We start from the raw sequence: 23578 nt of genomic DNA, 5'->3' as shown, positions 1-23578 counted from the left end.
CAGTGAACGTAGCTCTATAGATGATGACCGCATTTCCCCTACACCAGCATCGCGGGTGCTTTCTCTAACTTGGCAGCGTGATATGTGGTTGCATGTTGCATATGGTGTCTAGACTGTAATTCTTTCATTCTAGTTAAATTGCATGTGCTATTCTGCTTAGTTTATACATTATACCTGTTAATGTGACATGCCTTCCTGTTTTTAGTACATAGTACATCTGTCTATTAAGCATGTCCTTACATAAAACTATTTTTTTGTATCCGGCATGAATTAATATGACGAGACACCTTTAGTATATGTAGTGTAATATTAGTTGCATCTTTCATATGATTTATAGCATGCGCTGCTTCTAATTTGTTGAAACGTCATTTATGATGGGACGCTTTTGACTTGGCAGAGTCATATTGGTTGCATCTTTCATGTGGTGTCTAGCTTGCATTGCTTCTTATTTGTTGAAATGGCTTCTGCTTAGTTTACACAAACAGTTGTGAATATGCCATCTCGTCCTATTTTTCGTACATATTCCATCCTGGTATCATGTGTTTGCCTTACATCAAAGTAGTGATTGTCAGTACCATGCACGAATGAGTTCTAAAGAGTGAATTTTATTGCTTTTTCTTGTCGGTTTTACTTGACAATTCAAACTCAATAAAGCGGAAGCAAAGTAGCAAGGTAGCGGATATAGGTGCTCCTTCCAAACAGAGGGCCTCTACAGATTCTACTCCACCACCCCCAAGAAGATTTGCAAGACAACACATGCATAGACACTCAACGTAGTTGTGTTGATGATGAGCACGTCTCCCCTAGTGCACCATCACAGGTGCTCCCTCTAACTTGGCACTGTTATATGTGGTTGCATGTTATGTATGATGTCTAGCTTGTATTTCTTCTAATTTTGTTGAATTCCATCTGCTTACTTTACACATTATACTTGTGAATAAGACGCGTGTTCCTGTTTCTAGAACATACAATATCTGTCTATCACACCATGTTCTTACGTCAAAGTACTACTGTTGTGTAACCTGCAACAATCACTTACCATAAGACACGTTTGACTTGGGAGTGTGATATAGGTTACATCTCACATTCTTTTCTAGCTTGTACTACTTCTAATTTGTTGAAATGGCACTTATGATGAGACAATTTTAACTTGGTAGAGTGATATTCGTTGCATCTTTCATATGGTGTCTAGCTTTCATTGCTTCTAATTTTTTGAAATGCCTTCTCCTTAGTTTACACATCATAAGTTGTGAATATGCAATGGCACTAATGACGAGAGACCTTTAAATTGGTAGTGTCATGTTGTTTGCATCTTGCATATGTTTTATTTCTTGTACTGATTCACATTTGTTTAAACGCCATTTATGATGAGACACTGTTAACTTGGCAGAGCGATATTTGTAGCATCTTTCATATGGTGTCTACCTTCCATTGCATTGCCTCTAATTTAGTGAAATGTCTTGTGCTTAGTTTACACATCATAGTTCTGGTTATCTCATGACGTCCTGTTTTTCATACATATTACATCATCCTATCATGTGGTTGTCTAACATCAAAGTTCAGTTCGTCTGTATCACGCATTAATTTGTTTTGAAGAACTAAATTGTTATTCATTTGTCTTGTCGGCTTGACTTAACATGGCACAGAGAAAGACGAAAGAACACAGAATGACAGGGAAAAGGAAGCGTAAGAATCCTGCATATTCTGCTGGTACTGATGGTGCAATAGAAGGTCAAAGTCCAGCGGAAAACTGTACAAATAGGGTATCCCGTGCTATGCGAGCTGCAGAACAAGCCAAACAGAAACCAATAACTACCACCAAACAAACAGAGACAGCCCTAGTTGTTGCAACACCTTCCACAGTACCACCACCTGCACGAATTACTCGTTGGTCAACTCAGCTAGCAGCACGTTCCCAAGCTCCCTTGCCACCTGACACTACTTCCGAAGCTCTGTTGACACAAGACGAGTTCGCAAGATTAGATGAACTTTGTGAGCTTGAACAGCAAGAAAGTAGTTGCTGGAGTCAAGTTACAGTTGCATGCTTCTTTATATGTAGTCTCACAGTTTGATGTACACTAACACTTCCTATGTTCGTTGTTGGACTAGCACCTTGGCGCAAGAGGAAACAAACATCAGGGATAATGCTCGATAGGTTAACTAAATCTAGAGGAGGAAGAATGGAGATCCGTTTTGAGGCAGGTTTAAAAAGGCCATGTGATGCTACAGAGTCGGCCAAGTTAGTATCAGAGGCAGCGGTTGCCGTTAGGTGTCATGTACGTATCCTGCCAACATGGATTCAGTACAGGAATGACAAAGACGAAACCCAGTTGAACACCTTCCTCGACCATTTATCCATAAGTATGGTTATGTATGGAAACTAGTAATATCGTCTTGCTCTGTCCCATACTTTGTAGGTTGCTGGTAATGAGACTCCCATAATTTTCAACAGATGAGGTTCAAGTTGGATAGCCAAGATGATGCAACTAGACAGTATCGGTATAACTTGAGGAAAACTAACTTTGAAGGCAAGGCTAACAGTGAACTTGCCCAAACATCTCCAGTGGAAAATATATCGGATGAAGACTGGAGAGGCCTTGTTAAACACTGGTCTGATCCAAAGTATCAGGTACATTATATATATGTGATCAGATCACATGTTGAAGTCCTATTTACGCATGTGCCTCACAAATCTATCTTCTTGTAGGTGAACTATTCAAAGAACAAGGCCAACCGTACGAAAGTGAAATTCCAACAAACGACGGGATCTCGTATCTATATTGCACACTGTGAGGCTCTTGTAATTAGCTGCTATTTCACTCTTTTCGCTCTACCATATTATCATATCTATATTGACTTGTTCCAAATGCAGAGGACAGCCCGCAAGGACCAAAAAGTACCTGAACCAAATGTTGTGGAAATCTTCAAGGACTGTCACACCAGCAAGACGAAGGGCATGACTACACCAGTCAAAGCCGCTGTTGTAAGTCCTTAATCCTCATGCCTTTTAACTACTACTTACTCTAACTTGTGCCTTGAACTGCATGGTTTGCAGCCAATGTCTATTACTCTTTTCAATTTTATACACAATTGTCTTAGCGTATCATTGCACCTTATCAGGTTTAAAACAGAGGAGTGATGTTCCTTTGATCTTGATCTGTAATCTAGTTCCGTGCTAGACTTGCCCACACAATGTTACAATTGCATGTTTGTCTGTTCTCAGTTGTTTTGTGATATGAATGATGTCATACTATGCTTACCGTATTATAAACTATGTCTCTTTATCCTTATCTTTCAATACAATGTGAAGAAATAGACAATACATTAGCCATGATACATGGTCATATGTTTGGAACCTGGTTTTATTATGTACTTTGCAGTAAAATACAACTAATATTTTACATGGGTTCACCAGAATAAGTTCTGTATATAGACCAAAGCTATTTTTGGTTTTGTTGCCTCCTTAATATCTTCTGTTCTAGTACTACTAATGTAAAAACTCAACTTTTCAGCAAGCTATGGAAAAAATGGTGGAACCGCCACCTTCTGAAGGTGGCGAGGCAACTATAACCGCAATGTTAGCTCTTGTTGCAGTGGGTCAGTACCTGTCCACTAACAGTGCCAAAAGCATGTTCCTGCGTAATACTGGGTTGGTTGTTAAGGCAATCTCGTCCAAACTTCCTCATGATCAAGATATGCAAGCTCAAAACAATGTTATATCTGCGCTCCAGACACAAGTCCATTCCCTAACAGAAACCCTTTGTGAAACAAGGACAAACATTGTTTGATGTCGTCTAGATATGCATGGTTTTGAAACCAGACTATCAGACATTTGCTATGTTGTTCGGGATCCTAGGAGAAATGAAGGCAAAGGTTATGGTGCTCCATTGGACAATACAAAATGAAAATGTAACGGTCAGGTCAAATGAACTGAGCTTCTGAACTTCTGTTGGTGCATTTATCTGCCAGACTGTTAAATTTTATGCCAGCCTTTTGTTTTATAGTTGTAATTTGTTTTGTTGTGATACAAAATTTGTTCTTAACGGGCAGCCACCGGCTGAAGAAAATAGCAAGCCATTTTTGCATAGTGTAGGGTGTTCCCTATATTTGCACTGGTGGCGATCTTTGATGCCCAGTGGATGTAATCTGCGCAATCTCCTTAATAGCCTAGCGTTAGGTCCAGGCTTATTAATTTCCTAGTCTTCTTTCTCCCTGGTTTGCTAGTGGCCACAACAACCATGGGCCATATACGGACCGTGGTAACTGAGGGAGTCCTGGATTAAGGGGTCCTCGGGCGTCCGGCCTGTTGTCCATGGGCCGGACTGATGGGCTGTGAAGCTACGAAGGCCGAAGACAATACCCGTGTCCGGATTGGACTCTACTTGGCGTGGAAGGCAAGCTAGGCGACCTATTATGAAGATTCCCGCCTATGTAACCGACCTCATGTAACCCTAGATCTCTCTGGTGTCTATATAAAGCGGAGAGCATAGTACGGATAGGACAGATTCATTACCATATACTCATAGGCTAGACTTCTAGGGTTTAGCCATTACGATCTTGTGGTAGATCAACTCTTGTAACACTCATATTCAGCAAGATCAATCAAGCAGGAAGTAGGGTATTAGCTCCATAGAGAGGGCCCGAACCTGGGTAAACACTGTGGCCCCATCGATCTAGACGCACAGTTCGGGACCCCCTACCCGAGATCCGCCGGTTTTGACACCGACATTGGTGCTTTCATTGAGAGTTCCACTGTGCCGTCGCCAAGAGGGTTGATGGCTCGCCTTGTTGTCAAGGATAATATCATCTCCGGATGAGTCCTGACCACAGGCCAGACCCTCCGGCTCGGCAACTTCGTTATGACCGCCGGCTCGGCTCTTAAGCCGACGGTGACCTCACAAGTCATCGAAAATCGCCTCCGCATTGATCCCGAATACTCCGCCCACATGGATCCAATGGAGTTATCGTCATTGAACGAACTCCTAGATCGCATGGCCGCCTTGGGGGTCGCTATAGACTACGATTGGGTCGGGCTTAAACCCGACCAGAGAGAAATTAAAACTCCACCGATCACCCATCAGATAGCGGTAGTCGAGGAGCAGAGCAACTCTTCCACTATATTGAAGACGAACTATGATTGGATCACCGATCTCGAAGAGCCGGATAATGTCCGGCAGAAAAGTATGTCTCTTCTTCCGAACATAGAGTCGGATGACGAGCCTAAAAAATCAGTCGATATCCCGGGGCCCGAACTGTCCGGCCCGGTAGACATCCAAACTCCGAATCCAAAATCGGGCCAGGGCTTGGATTCAATTCCACCCACCCACCTGGACATTGATACTCCCAGGAGCATCAAACAACAGTCTCAGGAAACGGTCCACCACTTTTGGGCCAGATTACTCCTTGTCAAAAACAAGGTAAAAGACTGCCGCGATGAAGACGCGATAGCAGCATTCTCCAACAACTGCGTGGACGAAGGTATCCTTAACGCCATCAATCGACGCCGCATACCAAAGTTCGCTGACCTAGCGACTATCGTACAAAAGTACAGCGTGATGGAAAGCGCCTGGAAAGCTCAGGTGGCTTGCTGGGAACCATCCCGGCTCCCCCTACAGGCAAAAAGGACGCGCCCCCGTGGCACGCCCAGCCGAACAGTCAAAAAACATAAACCTATTACATTGCACGGCACCGTTCTAGAGGGATGGCTCAGTGGCCCATGCAAAATACACACGACGCCGGATACCGTGGCAACCCACAGGCTTAGGGCATGTTGGATACTTCAGCAGGTAGCCAAGAGCGGCGAGGACATCCTTATCAAGGACACCCCAGACAAACACCCTCCAGCAAACGACGACAATAGAGTATTGGTAGTCTTCGAGACATTCGCTTCAAACAACAAGCGTAAAAGGGCCCTGCACGATCTCACCGAAGTTTGCCAGGTCGCTGCAATTGACCCCTGGAACGACACGGCCATAACCTTCAATGCCAAAGACGAACCTAAATACAGAACAGTCCAAGCGCCAGCTGCCCTAGTCCTCAGTCCCATCGTGGACGGCTTTCGACTTACAAAAGTCCTCATGGACGGCGGCAGCGGATTAAACCTCATTTACGAGGACATGCTCCACAAGATGGAAATTGATAGGAGCCGCATCGAGAAAAGCAGCACAACCTTTCGAGGTATCATTCCCAGCCGGGAAGCTCGGTGTGTAGGAAAAATTACACTTGATGTGGTATTCGGCACGCCGGAGAATTATCGGTCCGAAGAAATAACTTTCCAGGTGGCCCCTTTCAACAGTGGGTACCACGCCCTGTTAGGGCGAGAGGCCTTCATGCGTTTGCAAGCCATACCTCATTATGGGTATATGAAGCTAAAAAAGCCCGGGCCTAATGGAATAATCACCCTCGTTAGCGATCCGGACATAGCCCTCTGCGCCGAGAATAAAACTGTATCCTTGGCCCTCGAGGCATTGTCTGAGGCCCTTGCGGCCAAAGAACTAACCGCACTACGCTCCACCGTAGATAAGGACGATGTGATCCTGGACAAACGACCCAAATCCACTTCCTTCAAGCCAGCAGAAGAAATAGTCAAATTTCAGGCCCATCCAACAGACCGAAGAAGACAGCGTCCATCGAAGCGCAACTCAGCCCCGTAGTCGACGCCGCACTACGAGACTTTCTGCGCGAAAACTGGGATATATTCGCCTGGCATCCTTTCGATATGCCAGGAATCCCGTGCAAGTTGGCCGAACATAGCCTCAACATACTAAAGGGATATAAGCCGGTCAAGCAAACTCTGCAGCACTTTTCCGAACCCAAACGACAAGCTATGGGGGAGGAGCTAGCCAAACTCATCGAGGCCGGATTCAACAAATACATCAAACATCCGGACTGGCTGGCAAACTTGGTAATGGTACCAAAGAAGGATAAATCCTAGCGTCTATGCGTCGATTTCAAAGACCTTAACAAGGCTTGCCCTAAGGATCCCTTCCCTCTTCCCCGCATCGATCAAATCATTGACGCTACCGCAGGTCACGACTAGCTGTGCTTCCTTGATGCATATTCCGGATACCATCAAATCAAAATGAAGGAGTCCGATCAAGCCGCAACAGCATTCATCACGCCATACAGGCCGTTTTGCTTCAACACCATGCCTTTCAGGCTCAAGAACGCCGGCGCCATCTACCAGCGCATGATCCAAACATGCCTCGAGAAACAGATCGGCAAAACAGTGGAGGCCTACGTGGACGAAGTCATCATCAAAACTAGACATGTCGAAACACTAATAGACGACTTGTGTCTCACATTCAACAACCTCCGCACATACGACATCAAGCTTAACCCGGAATAGTGCGCCTTCGGCGTCCCCGCCGGTAAGCTATTAGGCTTCATCGTTTCCAATAGAGGAATTGAAGCAAATCCAGCCAAAATCCGAGCTCTATCACAACTAGCTATGCCAACCGAACTCAAGCAGGTCCAAAAACTCGCTGGGTGCGTGGTAGCTTTAAGCCGCTTTATCTCCAGGTTGGGAGAAAAGGCACTGCCGCTCTATCGCCTTCTACGGTGCACCAATAATTTCGAGTGGACAGACGTGGCGACGGCCGGACTTGAAGAAATAAAAGCCCTTCTAGCAAGCAACCCAATCCTGGACACGCCAAACGCCGGCGAACCAATGCTCTTATACATATCAGCAACACACCAGGTGGTGACCGCCGTATTCGTCGTCGAACGAGAACAGGACGGACACAAATTCCCGCTCCAGAAGCCGGTATACTACGTATCCACCGTCCTCACACCATGCAAATCCCGGTACCCTCATTATAAAAAAATAGCATATGCGGTCTTCATGGCATCCCGAAAATTGCGACACTACTTTCAGGAGTGCTCTATCACAGTGGCCTCCGAAGTGCCCCTCAATGATATAATTAACAACAGGGATACAACGGGCCGGATTTCCAAATGGGCCATTGAGCTCCTGCCATTCGACATCACGTACAAACCACGTAGAGCCATCAAATCCCAGGTACTGGCCGACTTCGTCGCCGAATGGACAGAGGCCGAACTCCCTAAAGAGTACGGCGCGTATTCCAACTGGGTGATGCATTTTGACGGCTCCAAGATGTTGGCAGGGCTAGGGGCGGGCGTCGTATTAACGTCCCCCACAGGAGATATCGTCCAGTACGTAGTCCAAATATTATACACAGACTCCAACAACGCAGCCGAATACGAGGCCTTGCTACATGGCCTCCGGATGGCCGTATCAATGGGCATACAACGCTTGGAGGTGCGTGGGGACTCAAACCACGCAATATCCCAAATTAATGGATACTTTGATGCCAAAGATCCAAATATGGCAGCTTATCGCAATGTCGTTTTGAAGATGTCGGCTCGGTTCGAGGGACTCGAATTTCATCACATCGCCCACGAAAGTAACCAGGCGGCAGACGTCCTTGCTCGCATCGGTGCTAAGCGCGACCCCGTCCCACCTAACATCTTCCTTGAAAGACTCTTTAAGCCATCCGTGGTATGGCAAGGGGGAGATAGCAACGACAGTCCCGTTCCGAACACAAACACAGATAACGAACACGCCGATATCATCGGAGGCTCAACCACCGAAGTAACACCATCGGCCCACCTCATTATGGCAGTAATTGCCCCGTGGAGTGAACCATTCTTGGCCTACTTTCATAGGAAGGAGCCCCTAGAAGAACAGAACGAGGCTCGCTGCATAGTCCGGCGTTCGAAGGCCTATAAAGTTCACGAAGGAGAGTTCTACAAGAAAAGCACTACCGGAGTCCTTCAAAGGTGTATCTCCGAGGAGGAGGGGCGGCAACTCTTGGTAGAAATTTAGGCCGGTCTCGGTGGGCACCACGCCGCAGCCCGGGCACTTGTCAGCAAGGCCTTCCGTACAGGATTTTACTGGCCCACAGCCCAGGCAGACGCACAGGACCTCGTCTAGCGCTGTGTCGGATGCCAACTCTTCGCCAACCAAAGCCATATGCCCACAACCGCTCTACAAACAATCCCCATTACATGGCCCTTTGCGGTCTAGGGCTTGGACATGATCGGACCCCTTAAAGGGGAAGCCATAAGAAAAAATATCTGCTGGTCATGGTGGACAAATTCACCAAGTGGATAGAGGCTAGACCGGTTAAAACGGCCGAGTCCGGACCAGTGATTGCATTTATATCCGATGTGGTACACCGTTATGGTGTACCGCACAACATCATCACCGATAACGGTTCGAATTTCACAGCTGATGAGGTAAAAAACTGGTGTGCTAATCTGGGCATTAAGCTCGATTACGCCTCCGTCTACCACCCGCAAACAAACGGTCAAGTCGAGCGAGCTAATGGTCTTATTATGAGCGGCATCAAACCCAGACTAGTGCGGTCTTTGAATGAATCAGACAAACACTGGGTTGAGCAGCTCGACTCCATACTTTGGGGGCTGCGGACCACGCCCAACCGCACTGCCGGATATACACCTTTCTTCATGGTGTACGGCAGAGAGGTTGTATTGCCCTGCGATATTATACATGACTCGCCTCGAGTGCGCATGTACGAAGAGAAAGAGGCCGAGTTGGATCGGCAGGACAGCCTAGACGCCCTGGAGGAGGAGCGCGACGTCGCCAAAGCCCGTTCAGCATTTTATCAACAGCAGGCTCGAAGATATCAAAGTAGAGAAGTACGAGCCAAGACATACAACGTCGGTGAACTCGTTCTATGCTTGCCGGAGAATAAAAAGGACAAACTCAAGCCCAAATGGGAGGGTCCCTTCATAATTGATGAAGTTCTTACCGGAGGAGCGTACCGTCTTCGCGACGCATCAGACAATCGCCTAGAGCCGAGCCCCTGGAACGCGGCCAAACTCCGAAGGTTCTATGCCTAGCGCCAAACCCTTTTGTTAGTCTCCTTCTCCTTTGTAGTTTCCCTAACTCTTTCCCCCTTTTACATAATTATTTTCGCTTTAAAGCTCTCATTCGGCTCAACCGAACAGTGCTGACGTACACTTTTTTACATACGTACGCCCATTATACCTGGGGGCTTCTTTCACAGAAGCTTGTTAATATTACTTCCCGAAGCATCAAGCTCATCACACATACGCGTTTTTCCTGTATGTCTTTTTCTTCAACATTATATGCATCGATATAACTTAAGTTTTGGCCAATCTGTGTTGCCTGGCTCCTGTGCTTAACCCTACGTTCCCGATTGTTCGGCTAGGTGGTAAAGGGAGCACCTCTGAGATTGTTACTGCCGGGTCATCCGGATGTGTACCTCAGACTGGGTGAAGCTGAAAGCTAGCGTTCTTAAGGGAATATTCGGTCGGTGGATGAAAACTATTTTTTGCACTCACTCCATCGTGAACCCCCAGAAGCTATACACACTGTGATTTTCACATCACAATCCGGACATGTCTACTAATGCATGCACACCCAGGGAAAGGAACCCTTAACGGAACTATTCTCCCTGGAAGATGTTTCTTACAATCTCAATGTAATATAACATAAGTAGCCGGATACAACTTGTCTGTTCAAGCAACTATGACCCCTACGCTTAGTTTTCCATGCATACCCCGGCCTATTCGACCGTGACAGTATTCGGAAACACTCCGCACCTTCGGGTCCGGAGGTGGAAGCGAAAAGGTCTGCCATGACAAATGATATACAATTCGGCTAGAAATTCCACATGGCGAGGAAAGTACATAGTCACTTGGACTCACACACTTCTGCCTCTATACCATATAACATGCAATCTAATTTACAATCCTGCTGGGAATATCTGGAGGCCACCTCTACTTGGTCATATACTAAACTAACGGGAATTTCTTCCCCATTCGACCCTACCGGTCCGACCCGCGCCATGTGATTAGGATCAAGCTTGGTATACCGAGTTTTCACCATGGCCCAAGCCTCTCGCGCACCCTCTCGGCAGGCAGATATCTTCCATAGCCGAATACGTCGCCGCACTCCTTTAAACAACTCTACAAGCTCCTCCATACTACCTGGAGGGGAGGCGGATAGCCATAGAGCCTTGGCAACACTCCGCATCGCCAGCCGCGCCTGTTCGTGCACTTGCGACAGCTTTTGCAGCAGATCACTCGATGATCCGGACACCTCGTCTTCAGGACGGCCCGTTAATATACCTGCACTCACAGCTACATCAGTTTCTCCTATCTCCGAACTACTTTCAAAATAGTTCAGATACATACTGAATATACCGCCTCGCAGCCTCTTGTTTTCCTTCAAGGAATCGGCTAGCTGGGCCCGCACATCTTTCAGCTTTTCGCCTAGCTGGGTCTTGCAATCCTGGAGCTGGTTTTTCTCAATAATGGCATGCTTCAGCACACGACCGCCTGTAGCTTGTAGTCTTTTGGCTTCTTGCTCATTCGCTTGCGCGATATGCAACGCCTCTTTGAGTCCCCCTGACCATTATGTCATGGTATAAGCAAGACTGTCAATATTCTGGGCATATAAGTATATTTTCTCGTTGGAGGGGAATATTACCAGGTGACGCCTTCTTGAACTCTTTTAGTTCGGTGGTAGCAGCATTTAGCTGCGTCCGACATTGTTCCAGCTCTTGGGATAGCAGGTTGTTCTTCTCCGTAAGAACCTTGTCATACAATGGTCCTTAAATCAGTTGTACCAACTGCTTTCAGTCTCGGGGGCTACTGGCATAGGCTATCCTTTTTGACAAAGTAACCTTACCTGCACATCTGTTAGATATTGCCTCGTGGCTTTTCTAAGCCCGTCTCGAGCAGCTCGGATGTATGCGTCGCCTGAGCTAAAGGCATTAAATGCCTTGTCCGAGAATGTCGGGTCTCGTAAAACAGCCCTGCAGCACCGATGATTCATGGCGCTCTCTACTTCCGAATTGGTAACGGACATATTGTCCGAACCCTCGGCCGAAGGTCAGTCTGGCTTGGTTTCAAAATCGTCCACCGTCTCCCCGACCGGATCTAAATCTTGGTGGTTGGGAACGCGGCCGGCAGTTCAGCGATGCTTTCACCGGCCCTCCTCTTCGAAGGCCTGCCCGGTGGAGGAACCGATTTTCTCGGTATCGTCAAACGCCTCCCCTGTAAAACGCGCGACAATGCGGTGGGTGAAGCAGAGTAAGAACACCCTTTCAGAAAAGGTGTTTCTTGATTACTTACCCGTGAAACAGGAAGAAGAACAGGATAATCGGCGATGATGACCACTTCCGTGCCATCATAGCTCGTCTGGTAAAACACCCCCTCCGCGAGCACCACAAATATATCCGGATCCTCTTTGAACCCGGGATCAAGCTCCCGGTTGTGGTCCTCCGGCTGTGGGGCGGGACTATGGAATCCCTCGGTGACCTTTCGCCAGTGCTGTCGTAAGCAAACAAACCAGAAATTTACCAAAAGCAATTCGGAGATGGAGGGAGTATAAATAGAGGGGTCGGACCTTACCCAACTGGGAGGGTTATACATAGAGTACCCCTCTCTGAGCTTGATGCGAAGAAATTCCTTTTCCTCCCCTTTGAACAGTTCAGCTAATATCTTAGCCAAAGCGGCAGGGGTATCCGGACCTTTCCGGCCATAGCGAGAGGCGTCATCCTCCCCATTGTAGTCCCACATGGGAAGCCCTCTGTATTTGAGCGGCTAAACCCCTCGCGCTATGGAGATCGCCATCACCTCGATTACTATGAGCCTGGACTGAGCGAGTTCTTTTATCTTGCTCATTAGCTGACGAACCTCCGCGCCGTCTCCTTCTTCAAGACTCCGAGGACGCCAACTGTGGCGTTTCTTCAGCGAGACGACCGCAAATAAGGGAAGGCCTTTTCAAACCGGATCGGGAAGCGGAACGTCCTCGATATAGAACCATTCGGAGGGTCAGCCATCGGGTGCCTTCCTTGGTGTGCCGGATGGATATCCGGTATCGGCGACACGCCATACTTCGGCTCCGCCCACTTCAAAAATAGACCCTTCATGATTGCGCGGGACGAGGCAGAACAACTTCCTCCACAACTCGAAATGAGCCTCGACGCCCAGGAATAATTCACACAAAGCGACGTAACCCGCAATGTGCAGAATGGAGGCCGGAGTGAAATTGTGCAGCTGGAGGCCGTAGTACTCCAGAAGCCCTGGGAGGAATGGATGGATTGGAAATCCAATGCCTCTTAGCAGGTAGGGGACGAAACACACTCGCTCTCCCCCGGACGGATTGGGGAAGTCCTCTGCCTGAGGCCCCCTCATTGAAGGAAGCTAGCCCCGTACGAACAGGGACTAGATCTGCAGGGGAAGGAATCCCTGCGTTTGCAACTTCGTGAACTGGCTATGAGACACAGAACACCTCTCCCACTCGCCTTTCTCTGAGCCGGGACGAGCGGAGGAGCTAGGAACGCTGGCCATGCTGGAATGGTCTCTCCTAAGCAGTCTCTGGATATTTCTTCTGCGTGGCGCTGGATGGATCTAGATCTAATCCCTTTAAATAGGCGCCCTTCCTTACGTAGAGGGGGTGTTATTCACAAAAATACACTGACTTTCCACATTCGCTTGACACGTGGAGGATGAATATTATTTAAAATGCGCGGAAGCCAAGGAGGCAACACTGGATAGATGGCCGAATACATTACTTGGAGATGCTGAAGACCATGTGCGTGCCGAGCACCTCGCTATTGAAGACTGGTTCGGGGGCCACTGAGGGAGTCCTGGATTAAGGGGTCCTCGGGCGTCCGGCCTATTGTCCATGGGCCGGACTGATGGGCTGTGAAGATACGAAGGCCGAAGACAATACCCGTGTCCAGATTGGACTCTACTTGGCGTGGAAGGCAAGCTAGGCGACCTATTATGAAGATTCCCTCCTATGTAACCGACCTCATGTAACCCTAGATCTCTCCGGTGTCTATATAAACCGGAGAGCATAGTCCGGATAGGACAGATTCATTACCATATACTCATAGGCTATACTTCTAGGGTTTAGCCATTACGATCTCGTGGTAGATCAACTCTTGTAACACTCATATTCATCAAGATCAATCAAGCAGGAAGTAGGGTATTACCTCCATAGAGAGGGCCCGAACCTGGGTAAACATTGTGTCCCCCGTCTCCTGTTACCATCGATCCTAGACGCACAGTTCAGGACCCCCTACCCGAGATCCACCGGTTTTGACACCGACAGTAACCTTGACCCTGCTACAAGCCGTAGGATCCATGGGCCTCCTACGGGACGTCAATAAATGGGCCTCCAATAGGGCCGTAGAATCGGTGGGCCTCGGGCCGTCGGATAAATGGGCCTACATGGGCTGTAAACGGGCGTAATTGGTGTCGGCCCAGCATGGTAATGGGTCGTTAACAGGCCGGAGGACATCAAATGCTTAATTCTGTCACAGGCATAACGGGTCATTAATGGGCCAGAATATAGGACGGGCTGGAAACGGCGCAACGGGTTAACAGGCCACAAATGGGCCGACTCTGGACACGGGTCGAATTTGGCCCATTAGGGTAACAGGCCAGTAATGGGCCGGAAGTAATCGAGGGCCGGAAAGGAGCCCAAGAACGTATGGGCTGTCTGTAGGCCGAAAGCTAACACTGGCTGGAAACGGCCCATGTGAATCATGGGCCGTTAATGGGTACAAAGAAATTTACTGTTCATTATGGGCTAGAGTCACCATGGGCCTCTAAAGGGCCTAAAGATACGGAAGTCCTCATATGGGCCAAAAGACGTTGTGGGCCATACATGGGCCAAAAGTGAAACGGGCTGGTGTTATATTCGACGGCCCACATGACGTTGTTGGGCCGATTTCGGGTAGGACCTAACGGGCCGTGAGTTACTGGGCCGTAAAATGGGCTATTTGCGAAGAGACCGTTAATAGGCTTTTCATGGGCCACCCCGCGAACTTTTGACCAAGTCAAACGGGCTGGCCTTTGTAATCTAAATGGGCCAGTGGTGGGCCGTCGCATGTGTCCACATATCATAGGCGCCTATCTGACCCACTGACGAGCTGACACCTGTTTCCTTCGGCCAATCAGAATTTTACACGTGGAAAATTCCCATTGGTCTGGGCTGTTAACGGGTTATCGGGTCCTAAACCGGACCCGATAGCTTAAAGGTGACCCGTTACGGTGGATGCCACGTGTCGGTCACCCTTGACTAAAGCACTTCTGTGACGCGCGATTTATCGTCATGGAGGTGGACACTTCTGTGATGATAATTTTGGTAATGTCATGGAACACTTCTACGACAGCACTGGTATGACTATCTTGACTCTGTCATAAAATCGTCATGGATGTACATGCATGGCAGAAAACGTGACCTACTGTGACAAACACGTACGTATCATCATGGAAGTGTATTTTTTGTAGTGCGGGAGGTGGCCGTCGTGGCTGCCACCCCACTGCCGGCAATCACCCGCTCCCCCACCGCGGCCTGAAGGCGGGAGGTGGCAGTCATGGCCGCCACCCCACTGTCGGCCATCACCCGCTCCGCCACCGCGGCTGAGGGGCGGGAGGTGGCCGTCATGGCCGCCACCCCATCGTCGGTCGTCGTGGCCGCCAGCTCACCGTTGACCGCCGGGATCATCACCCGCTCTGCCACCGCCGCCCGAAGGAGGGAGGCGGAGGTGGAGGCGTGCACGTGTGTCAGCGACCTTGCGTGCTACATCGACTTCCTGCGGGAGGAGGAGGAGCGCCTCGTCGAGCATGCAAAGAACCTTACCGCAGCTGTGGCCACAGCACACGCCAACGCAGAGGCGAGGAATCAGGAGATATACGAGCAGTCCGGCCGCTTTGAGAGGGGTCGTCTGGAGCGGCAGTGGGCGTTCGAGCTATCGAGCGCCGCTGAACATGCAGCAGCGGCAGACACCGTATTGCAGTTGTCCAGCTCGTCGGTAGGCTCCTCCTCCTCCTCTGCCTCTTACTAAGGGCGCTCGGCAGAGGAGAGGCTGCCGGAAGTAGCACAAAGCCCCTCTGTAGTAGTAGTATTTAGGGGCTATTTTGTTCAGTTCATCTGACTATAGATGTGGTGGAACTGTACAACGCACTTAAATTTACCTAGTATATATTGTTGAACTAGCTATTTCAATACGTGGTTGGCAACAATTGGGGGAAAGTTTGGTCGGTTCACCTGTACAGTTGAACTGTTTGTATAAATTAAGAACGATTGCTTAATCTATGAATGAAATCTATGCTTAATTATTGAATTTTAGTTGCAAAAATTAGATAGTGCTAGTGATTTTTAGCTGCATATTTTGACAAATTGCAGTGTTACAAGGATTGACAAATGGCAATGTTAATAGATCAACAAATGTCAATCTTTCTGGTTTGACAAATGGCAAGATACCCAATATGACAGATGCAAATCTTACCAAATTGTTTGTACGTGGTTGCACACGAGTCATCAAAAACAACCGTTTGCATTGAAGGGATGCACAAATCCTGCGCTGTGAATTTTCCCTCGACTTAAGGGGGAAGACCATAGCTCTCATTTTGCATACCGGTGTTCTATCTAAAATGTTTCCGATCAAGAGCTGCAGAAATCCTGCTTGGCACATTTTCTCTTGGCTTCCTGGGGAACCTGTCGGTTTGCATACGGGTGTTCTAACTAAAACGTTTGCGATCAAGAGCTGCACAAATCCTGCTCGGCACATTTTCCCTTGGCTTGTGGGGGAAGTTGTCAGTTTGCATACGGGTGTTCTAACTAAAACGTTTGCGATGAGTGTTTTATATTTAAAAACCATATTAAACTGTGGCTTGGGCGCCATTAATGGAGAGGATGTAAGCAAGGCGGGTGGCCATGGAAGTCAAAGGGCTCGCTTCCCGGTGAGCCTGCACGGCATACAGCTTGCATGCTTCCCGGTGAGCCTCCGCATTGGAGTACCGCTCGCACGCCTCCCGTTTAGTCAAGCACCTCTCCACACGGCACCTCCTAGCCATTAAAAGAGTGAGGCGTGGCGTCACGTGAATGGTTAACAGAACGCACACGATTTAAATTATACAAAATGTTTGAGATGTTACAGTGGCAGCTATTTGTTTCAAAATGACTTTGTTGGCTGTTATTCGAGTGCGCCTTCTCTCAAAATGGACACGAAAAATACTACAGCATGTCGGGTGCCATTCCATAATAGCATGCCAAGTTTCCTGAATTTCAGACGAGTTTTGGATTTACTAGAATTTAATAACCAGGTATCTCAATGTTTGCTGCCGAGTGACGGTGCCCTATTGTTTGAAATTCATTCCCATTTCTTGCATGGGACCTAAGCATGCATCGAAGGACACATATTTGATTTTTCAACCAATTTATATGCACTGGAGCATGTGCATGTAGTTCAAATTTGAATTATGCACATAAAATGCCTAGAAAACCCAGTTAATGTACAAAAATGTCCAAATGAACCCCGGAAAATTCCAAAATTAAACACAACACTCATGTTGTTCTATGTTGACACTAGAAAATTTTTGAAAACAATAAGAGGCAACGGATATCGTTTTGTCCCCAAAGGTGTGATACGTATCCGTTGTATCTATAATTTTTGATTATTTCATGCCAATATTATAGAACTTGTATACACTTTTGGCAACTTTTTATATGATTTATTGGACTAACTATTGATCCAGTGCCCATTGTCAGTTCCTGTTTTTTGCATGTTTTTTGTATCGCAGAAAATCCGTATCAAACGAAGTCCAAATGCAATAAAATTTTATGCAGAATTATTTTGGAATATATGTGATTTTTGGGAGTTGGAATTACCGCAAACACAGGCCCACACAGCCCACAAGACACCAGGCATGTCCCAAGCCCCTGGCGCATGGTGGTGGGTTGTGCCCTCCTCGAATGTCGGTTGGAGCTCTACTTTGGGCGCAAGGAAGCTTATATCCGGAAAAGAATCGTGTTAAAATCTCAGCGCGATGAGAGTTACGTATCTCCCGGAATATAAGAAATGGTTTTCGGCTAGACCTGGGGAACATGAAACAGAAGAGAACATAGAGGGAGATCCAATCTTGGAGGGGCTCCCGCCCCTCCGCCGCCATGGAGGCCATGAACCGGAGGGGGAACTCTCCTCCCATCTAGGGGGAGGCCAAGGAAGAAGAAGAAGAAGAAGGTGGGGGCTCTCTCCCCCTCTCTCCCAGTGGCGTCGGAACGCCGCCGGGGGAAGGATCGGGATGGCGATCTACATCAACAATCTTGTTACCGTCATCACCAGCTTTCTCCCCCTCTATGCAGCGGTGTAACACCTCTTCCCCCCGCTGTAATCTCTACTTAGACATGGTGCTGTAATCCATATATTATTTCCCAATGATCTATGGTTATCCTATGATGTTTGAGTAGATCCGTTTTGTCCTATGGGTTAATCGTGATGTTGGTTGGTATGATTTGTATATTTTATTTATGGTGCTATCCTACGGTGCCCTCCGTCTCGCGCAAACATGAGGGCCCCCTGCTGTAGGGTCTTGCAATATGTTCATGGTTTTCTTATTGTCGGTGTTGCGGGGGTGACAGCAGCCTAAACGCGGATAAGTGGGTAATGGCGTATGGGACTAAAGAGGAGTTGATACTTAATGCTATGGTTGGGTTTCACGACATTAACGATCTTTAGTAGTTGCGGATGCTTGCTAGAGTTCCAATCATAAGTGCATATGATCCAAGTAGAGAAAGTATGTTAGTTCATGCCTCTCCCTCATATAAAATTGCAAGAATGATTACCGGTACTTGTTATCGATTACCTAGGGACAAATGACTTTCTTGTTGACAAAAGCTATCCACTTTTACTACCTTGCAATTTATTCGTAGTCTTATTCTCGCAAAGTACTCGTAGTTTTATTCTCGCAAAATAGTTTCATACTTGTTTCCGGTAAAGCAAACGTCAAGTGTGCGTAGAGTTGTATCGGTGGTCGATAGAACTTGAGGGAATATTTGTTCTTACTTTAGCTCCTCGTTGGGTTCGACACTCTTATTTATCGATGAAGGCTACAAATGATCCCCTATACCTGTGGGTTATCAAGACCTTTTTCTGGCGCCGTTTCCGGGGAGCAATAGCGTGGGGTGAATATTCTCGTGTGTGCTTGTTTGCTTTATCACTAAGTAGATTTTATTTTCTGTTCTAAGTTGTTCTCTATCTTTAGTTATGGATATGGAACACAAAACACCAGGTACTTGCTACTCATGGAGATGGGGAACCTCCTAAAACCCTTGATGCTCGTTATGTGAAAAATATTATGCAGTACTTTGATAATCCTGAGAAAACCCCATCCAACTTGATAATGGGAGTAACGTTGGATCAACGTGAATACTTTAGGGATTATCGCTTGACACAAAAAGGGAAATTGTTATGGGATCAAATTCATATATTGAAGTGGTATGCTTGGAATCTATGCTTGAGATAATATTGTACTTGTTGCTCTAGGATGAACGCTCCACATCTTCCCTTTTCATGCAAATTTAATGATAATGAAACCTTAGCTTCTTATGCTAATGGTATATATGATTACTATGATGTGGAACGAATAGAAGAATTTGTTTCTTTTAAGGGTGCATATGAAATTGAACCTTTGTTTGAAAAGTTTGAAGATTTTGATGATTCAGTTTATAGACTTGAAAATCTTGCATCCTTAAATATTGCTATGATAATTATAAATACAATTACGATATTGATGTATTTATTGAGAATAACTCTGCTGTTCAGGGAGGGACTAATATTTTGCAGGAGTCAATGGAAGAAGAAATTGATGAAACTGAAAGTTCATTGGATGAAAAAGATGATGAGGAGAGCGAAGAACAAACAGAGGAAGATCGGATTAGCTACCCGTTCCCACCTTCTAATGAGAGTAACTCTTCAACTCATACATTTTTAATGCCCTTCGTTCTTACAAAAGGATGAATGCTATGATAATTGCCATGATCTCGTTGATTCATTTGAAATATCGCTTTTTGATGAAACTGATGCTTGCTATGCTTGTGGACAAGATGCCAATATGAATTATGCTTATGGAGATGAACTTGCTATAGTCCCTTATGTTGAGAATGAAACTATTGCTATTTCACCCACAGATGATAGTCCTATTATCTTTTTGAATTCTCCCGACTACACTATATCGGAGAAGTTTGCACTTATTAAGGATTATATTGATGGGTTGCCTTTTACCGTTGCACGTGATAATTTTGATGAATATAATATGCATGTGCTTGCTTCTCCTACTTGTTATGAGAGAGGAACTACATCTCCGCCTCTTTATGTTACCAACACAATAAAATTGCAAGAAACTGCCTATGCTATGTATTGGCCTTTACTTGATGTGCATGAATTGTTCTTGTATGACATGCCTATGCATAGGAAGAGAGTTAGACTTCGTTGTTACATGAGACACATCACTTTGTGCTCACTACTAAATGCAAATCATTGCTAATTCAAATTGGCTTTGATGTACCTTGGGATCCGGGTGGATCCATTACATGAGCACTTTTATGCCTAACTTAATGGCTTTAAAGAAAGCGCTACTAGGGAGACAACTCAAAAGTTTTAGAGAGTCATTTATTTCTATTGATTTCTTTTATAAAGTTTAAAAACCAAAAAAATATAGAGGGGAACATATAACTTCACAAAAAGAAGAGCGAAAGTGAGAGAGACGAGCATTGTGAAAGCGGGGGATGTCCTTGAACTTTATTCATGACCATGGAATCTTTATGAATCTTGAATTGCCGAAACTTTTCAACAAAAATAATTATCCCCTTGTACAATTCCATTGCATTATAAAAATAATGTGCCAAGGTTTGCCTTTAGGATGATTAAATTGCTTGTTGGTTTGTGCGGTGCAAAACAGAAACTTTGGCTGTAGTGCGCGACTTTACATTTTTTACTAGAACGTCAAACGGTTCTGAAACATTTTGTACTGTCTTTCTATACAAATTGTTTTGTTACCTAGTTTTTCATAATTTTTAGAGTTACAGAAGTATGGTGGATGTTGAAATCTTTACAGACTGTCCTGTTTTCACAGATTGCTGTTATAGCTTCATTATTTTCGTATGTTTGAATTCTTGTTGAAGCCTCCTTGACTTGGGGTCATAGAATTGTGATAGCATACAGTGGGTAATGTTTGTTTATAATTATACAATAATGTTACAGCAGTACATGATGGGATTTCATTGCCATATTAACTAACCCCACCACTAAAAGTTCGGTTAAGTTTTGTGTGGATGAAGTATTCGAAGATCGAGGAGGTCTCGATGTGAGGAGAAGGAGGAGAGGCAAGAGCTCAAGCTTGGGGATGCCCAAGGCACCCCAAGTAAATATTCAAGGAGACTCAAGCATCCAAGCTTGGAGATGCCCCAGAAGACATCCCATCTTTCTTCAACAAGTATCGATATGTTTTCGGATTCGTTTCGTTCATGTGATATGTGCAAATCTTGGAGCGTCTTTTGTGTTTATTTTTCACTTTTCTTTTATGCACCATGCTGGTATGAGATAGTCCATGGTTCATTTATAGAAGGCTCATTGCACTTCACTTATATCTTTTGAGTATGGCTTTATAGAATGCTTCATGTGCTTCACTTATATTTATTAGAGCATGGTCTTTGGTACAAAGAATTAAACTCTCGTGCCTCACTTATATCTATTTAGAGAGTCAACAAGAATTGGTCAATTGCATGGTTAGTCATAAAATCCTACATAAAACTTATGGATCACTGAATATGATATGTTTGATTAATTGCAATAGTTTTGCGATACAGAGATGGAATACGTGGGAGGTACTAGTAAATGGTTGTGTTTATTAGGAATATTGGTGTTAAGGTTTGTGATTCCCGAAGCATGCACGTATAGTATATCGTTATGCTATGAAGTTGGAGCATGATTTATAGTTGATTGTCTTCCTTATGAGTGGTGGTCGGGGACGAGTGATACGTCTCCAACGTATCTATAATTTTTTATTATTCCATGCTATTATATTATCTATTTTGGATGTTTAATGGGCTTTAATATGCTCTTTTATATTATTTTTGGGACTAACCTATTAACCAAAGGCCCAGTGCAAATTGCTGTTTTTTTGCCTATTTCAGTGTTTCGCAGAAAAGGAATATCAAACGGAATCCAAACGGAACGAAACCTTCGCGAGGATCTTTTTTGGAACAAACGCAATCCAGGAGACTTGGAGTGGAAGTCAAGGAAGCAACGAGGCGGCCACGAGGCAGGAGGGCGCGCCCAGGGGGTAGGTGTAGCGACCAGACCTCAAATGGTCTGTGCTGCTGTGCACCAGTGTCATCCCTGGATCAGTAATGCTGACACGCACAGTACAAATGGAGGATTTATAACAGAGTAGCAATCACACACTTATTACATCGAATATCTCCAAAGAGAATAAGTATGATAAATATGGCTTAAGGCCATCTAAAACGGTAACAGCGGAAGACTTGGAAGATAAGTGAGTCCATCAACACCAGCGGCATCACTGAGTATAAGACCACGACCTAAGGCACCTTACTCGTCGTCTGAAAAGTCTGCAACATGAAACGTTGCAGCCCGAAAACAGGTCAGCACATAGAATATGCTGGCAAAGTAACACATAGAGAATAAGGAACAATAATAATGCTATACTACATGCATATATGGCTGGTGGAAAGCTCTATGGTTACAGTTTTGCGAAAAGCCAATTTTTCCCTACTTCAAAGGAATAAATTTTATTTAACTATCATGGTGGTTGTGAAACATTGAGATGGTTGATAGCATCTCAATCCCAATTAAGAATCATTATTAACCCAACAAAATTAATTAAAAGTAACATGGTGATGAGATTCACATGATAATCCAAGTACTAGATACTCAAGTTGTCCATAACCGGGGACACGGCTAACCATGATTAGTTTGTACACTCAGCAGAGGTTTGTGCACTTTTCCCCACAAGACTCGATCTCCTCCGTTGGATTACTCGCACTACATGGTCTTTGAGTAACGGATGACCGAGACACAGTCTTTCAGAAGTGTTTGCACCTTACGTATGGGTAGACAGTACTTTCCCCTACATCTGCTAGTCTACCACTGTAAGAGTTCACACAACTTAGTCAACTATGCTAGAGCCCATAATAGCTTGCGGCTGCACACGGAAGTTTCTAGCATGAATAATCTCATGATCCCTTTGAACCTGGGTGGCGGTCCAAAAGAAAAACAGGCAATCCTAGAATACCCAGGTACCTCAATCCACCCAGATGTGAGTTTTAGTTGCCACCTTAAGTAAACCATTAATTAACAATCTCACATCTGTCATGGAAATCTCTCAAACCCAATCCACGTCTACGAGCATAGCATGGCAATATAATAGCAACGTAGAAGTAACTCCCAAGGGTTTGATAAACAAAACAGGTAATAGGTACTACCTCAACTACTTCCCAATACCCACAATTTATTTAGATCCTAACCATGCAATGTTTGAGGATTGATCTAATGCAATAAAAACTGGGTATGGAAGGTATATGATCAAAGTGTTACTTGCCTTGCTGATGATCCGCGAAACCTAGCGATTCGAAGTAACAAGCGGCACACTCCGGGTACTCTATCGCAAACAAACAAGCAGACAATCAGTACTCATCTAATGCACAGGTAAAACTCGAATGAAAGATCCAACCAGAAAGTTC

This window comes from Aegilops tauschii, chromosome 4 (assembly GCF_002575655.3).
Source record: "Aegilops tauschii subsp. strangulata cultivar AL8/78 chromosome 4, Aet v6.0, whole genome shotgun sequence".
NCBI lineage: Eukaryota > Viridiplantae > Streptophyta > Magnoliopsida > Poales > Poaceae > Aegilops > Aegilops tauschii.
Note: the sequence above shows the minus strand (reverse complement) of the source record.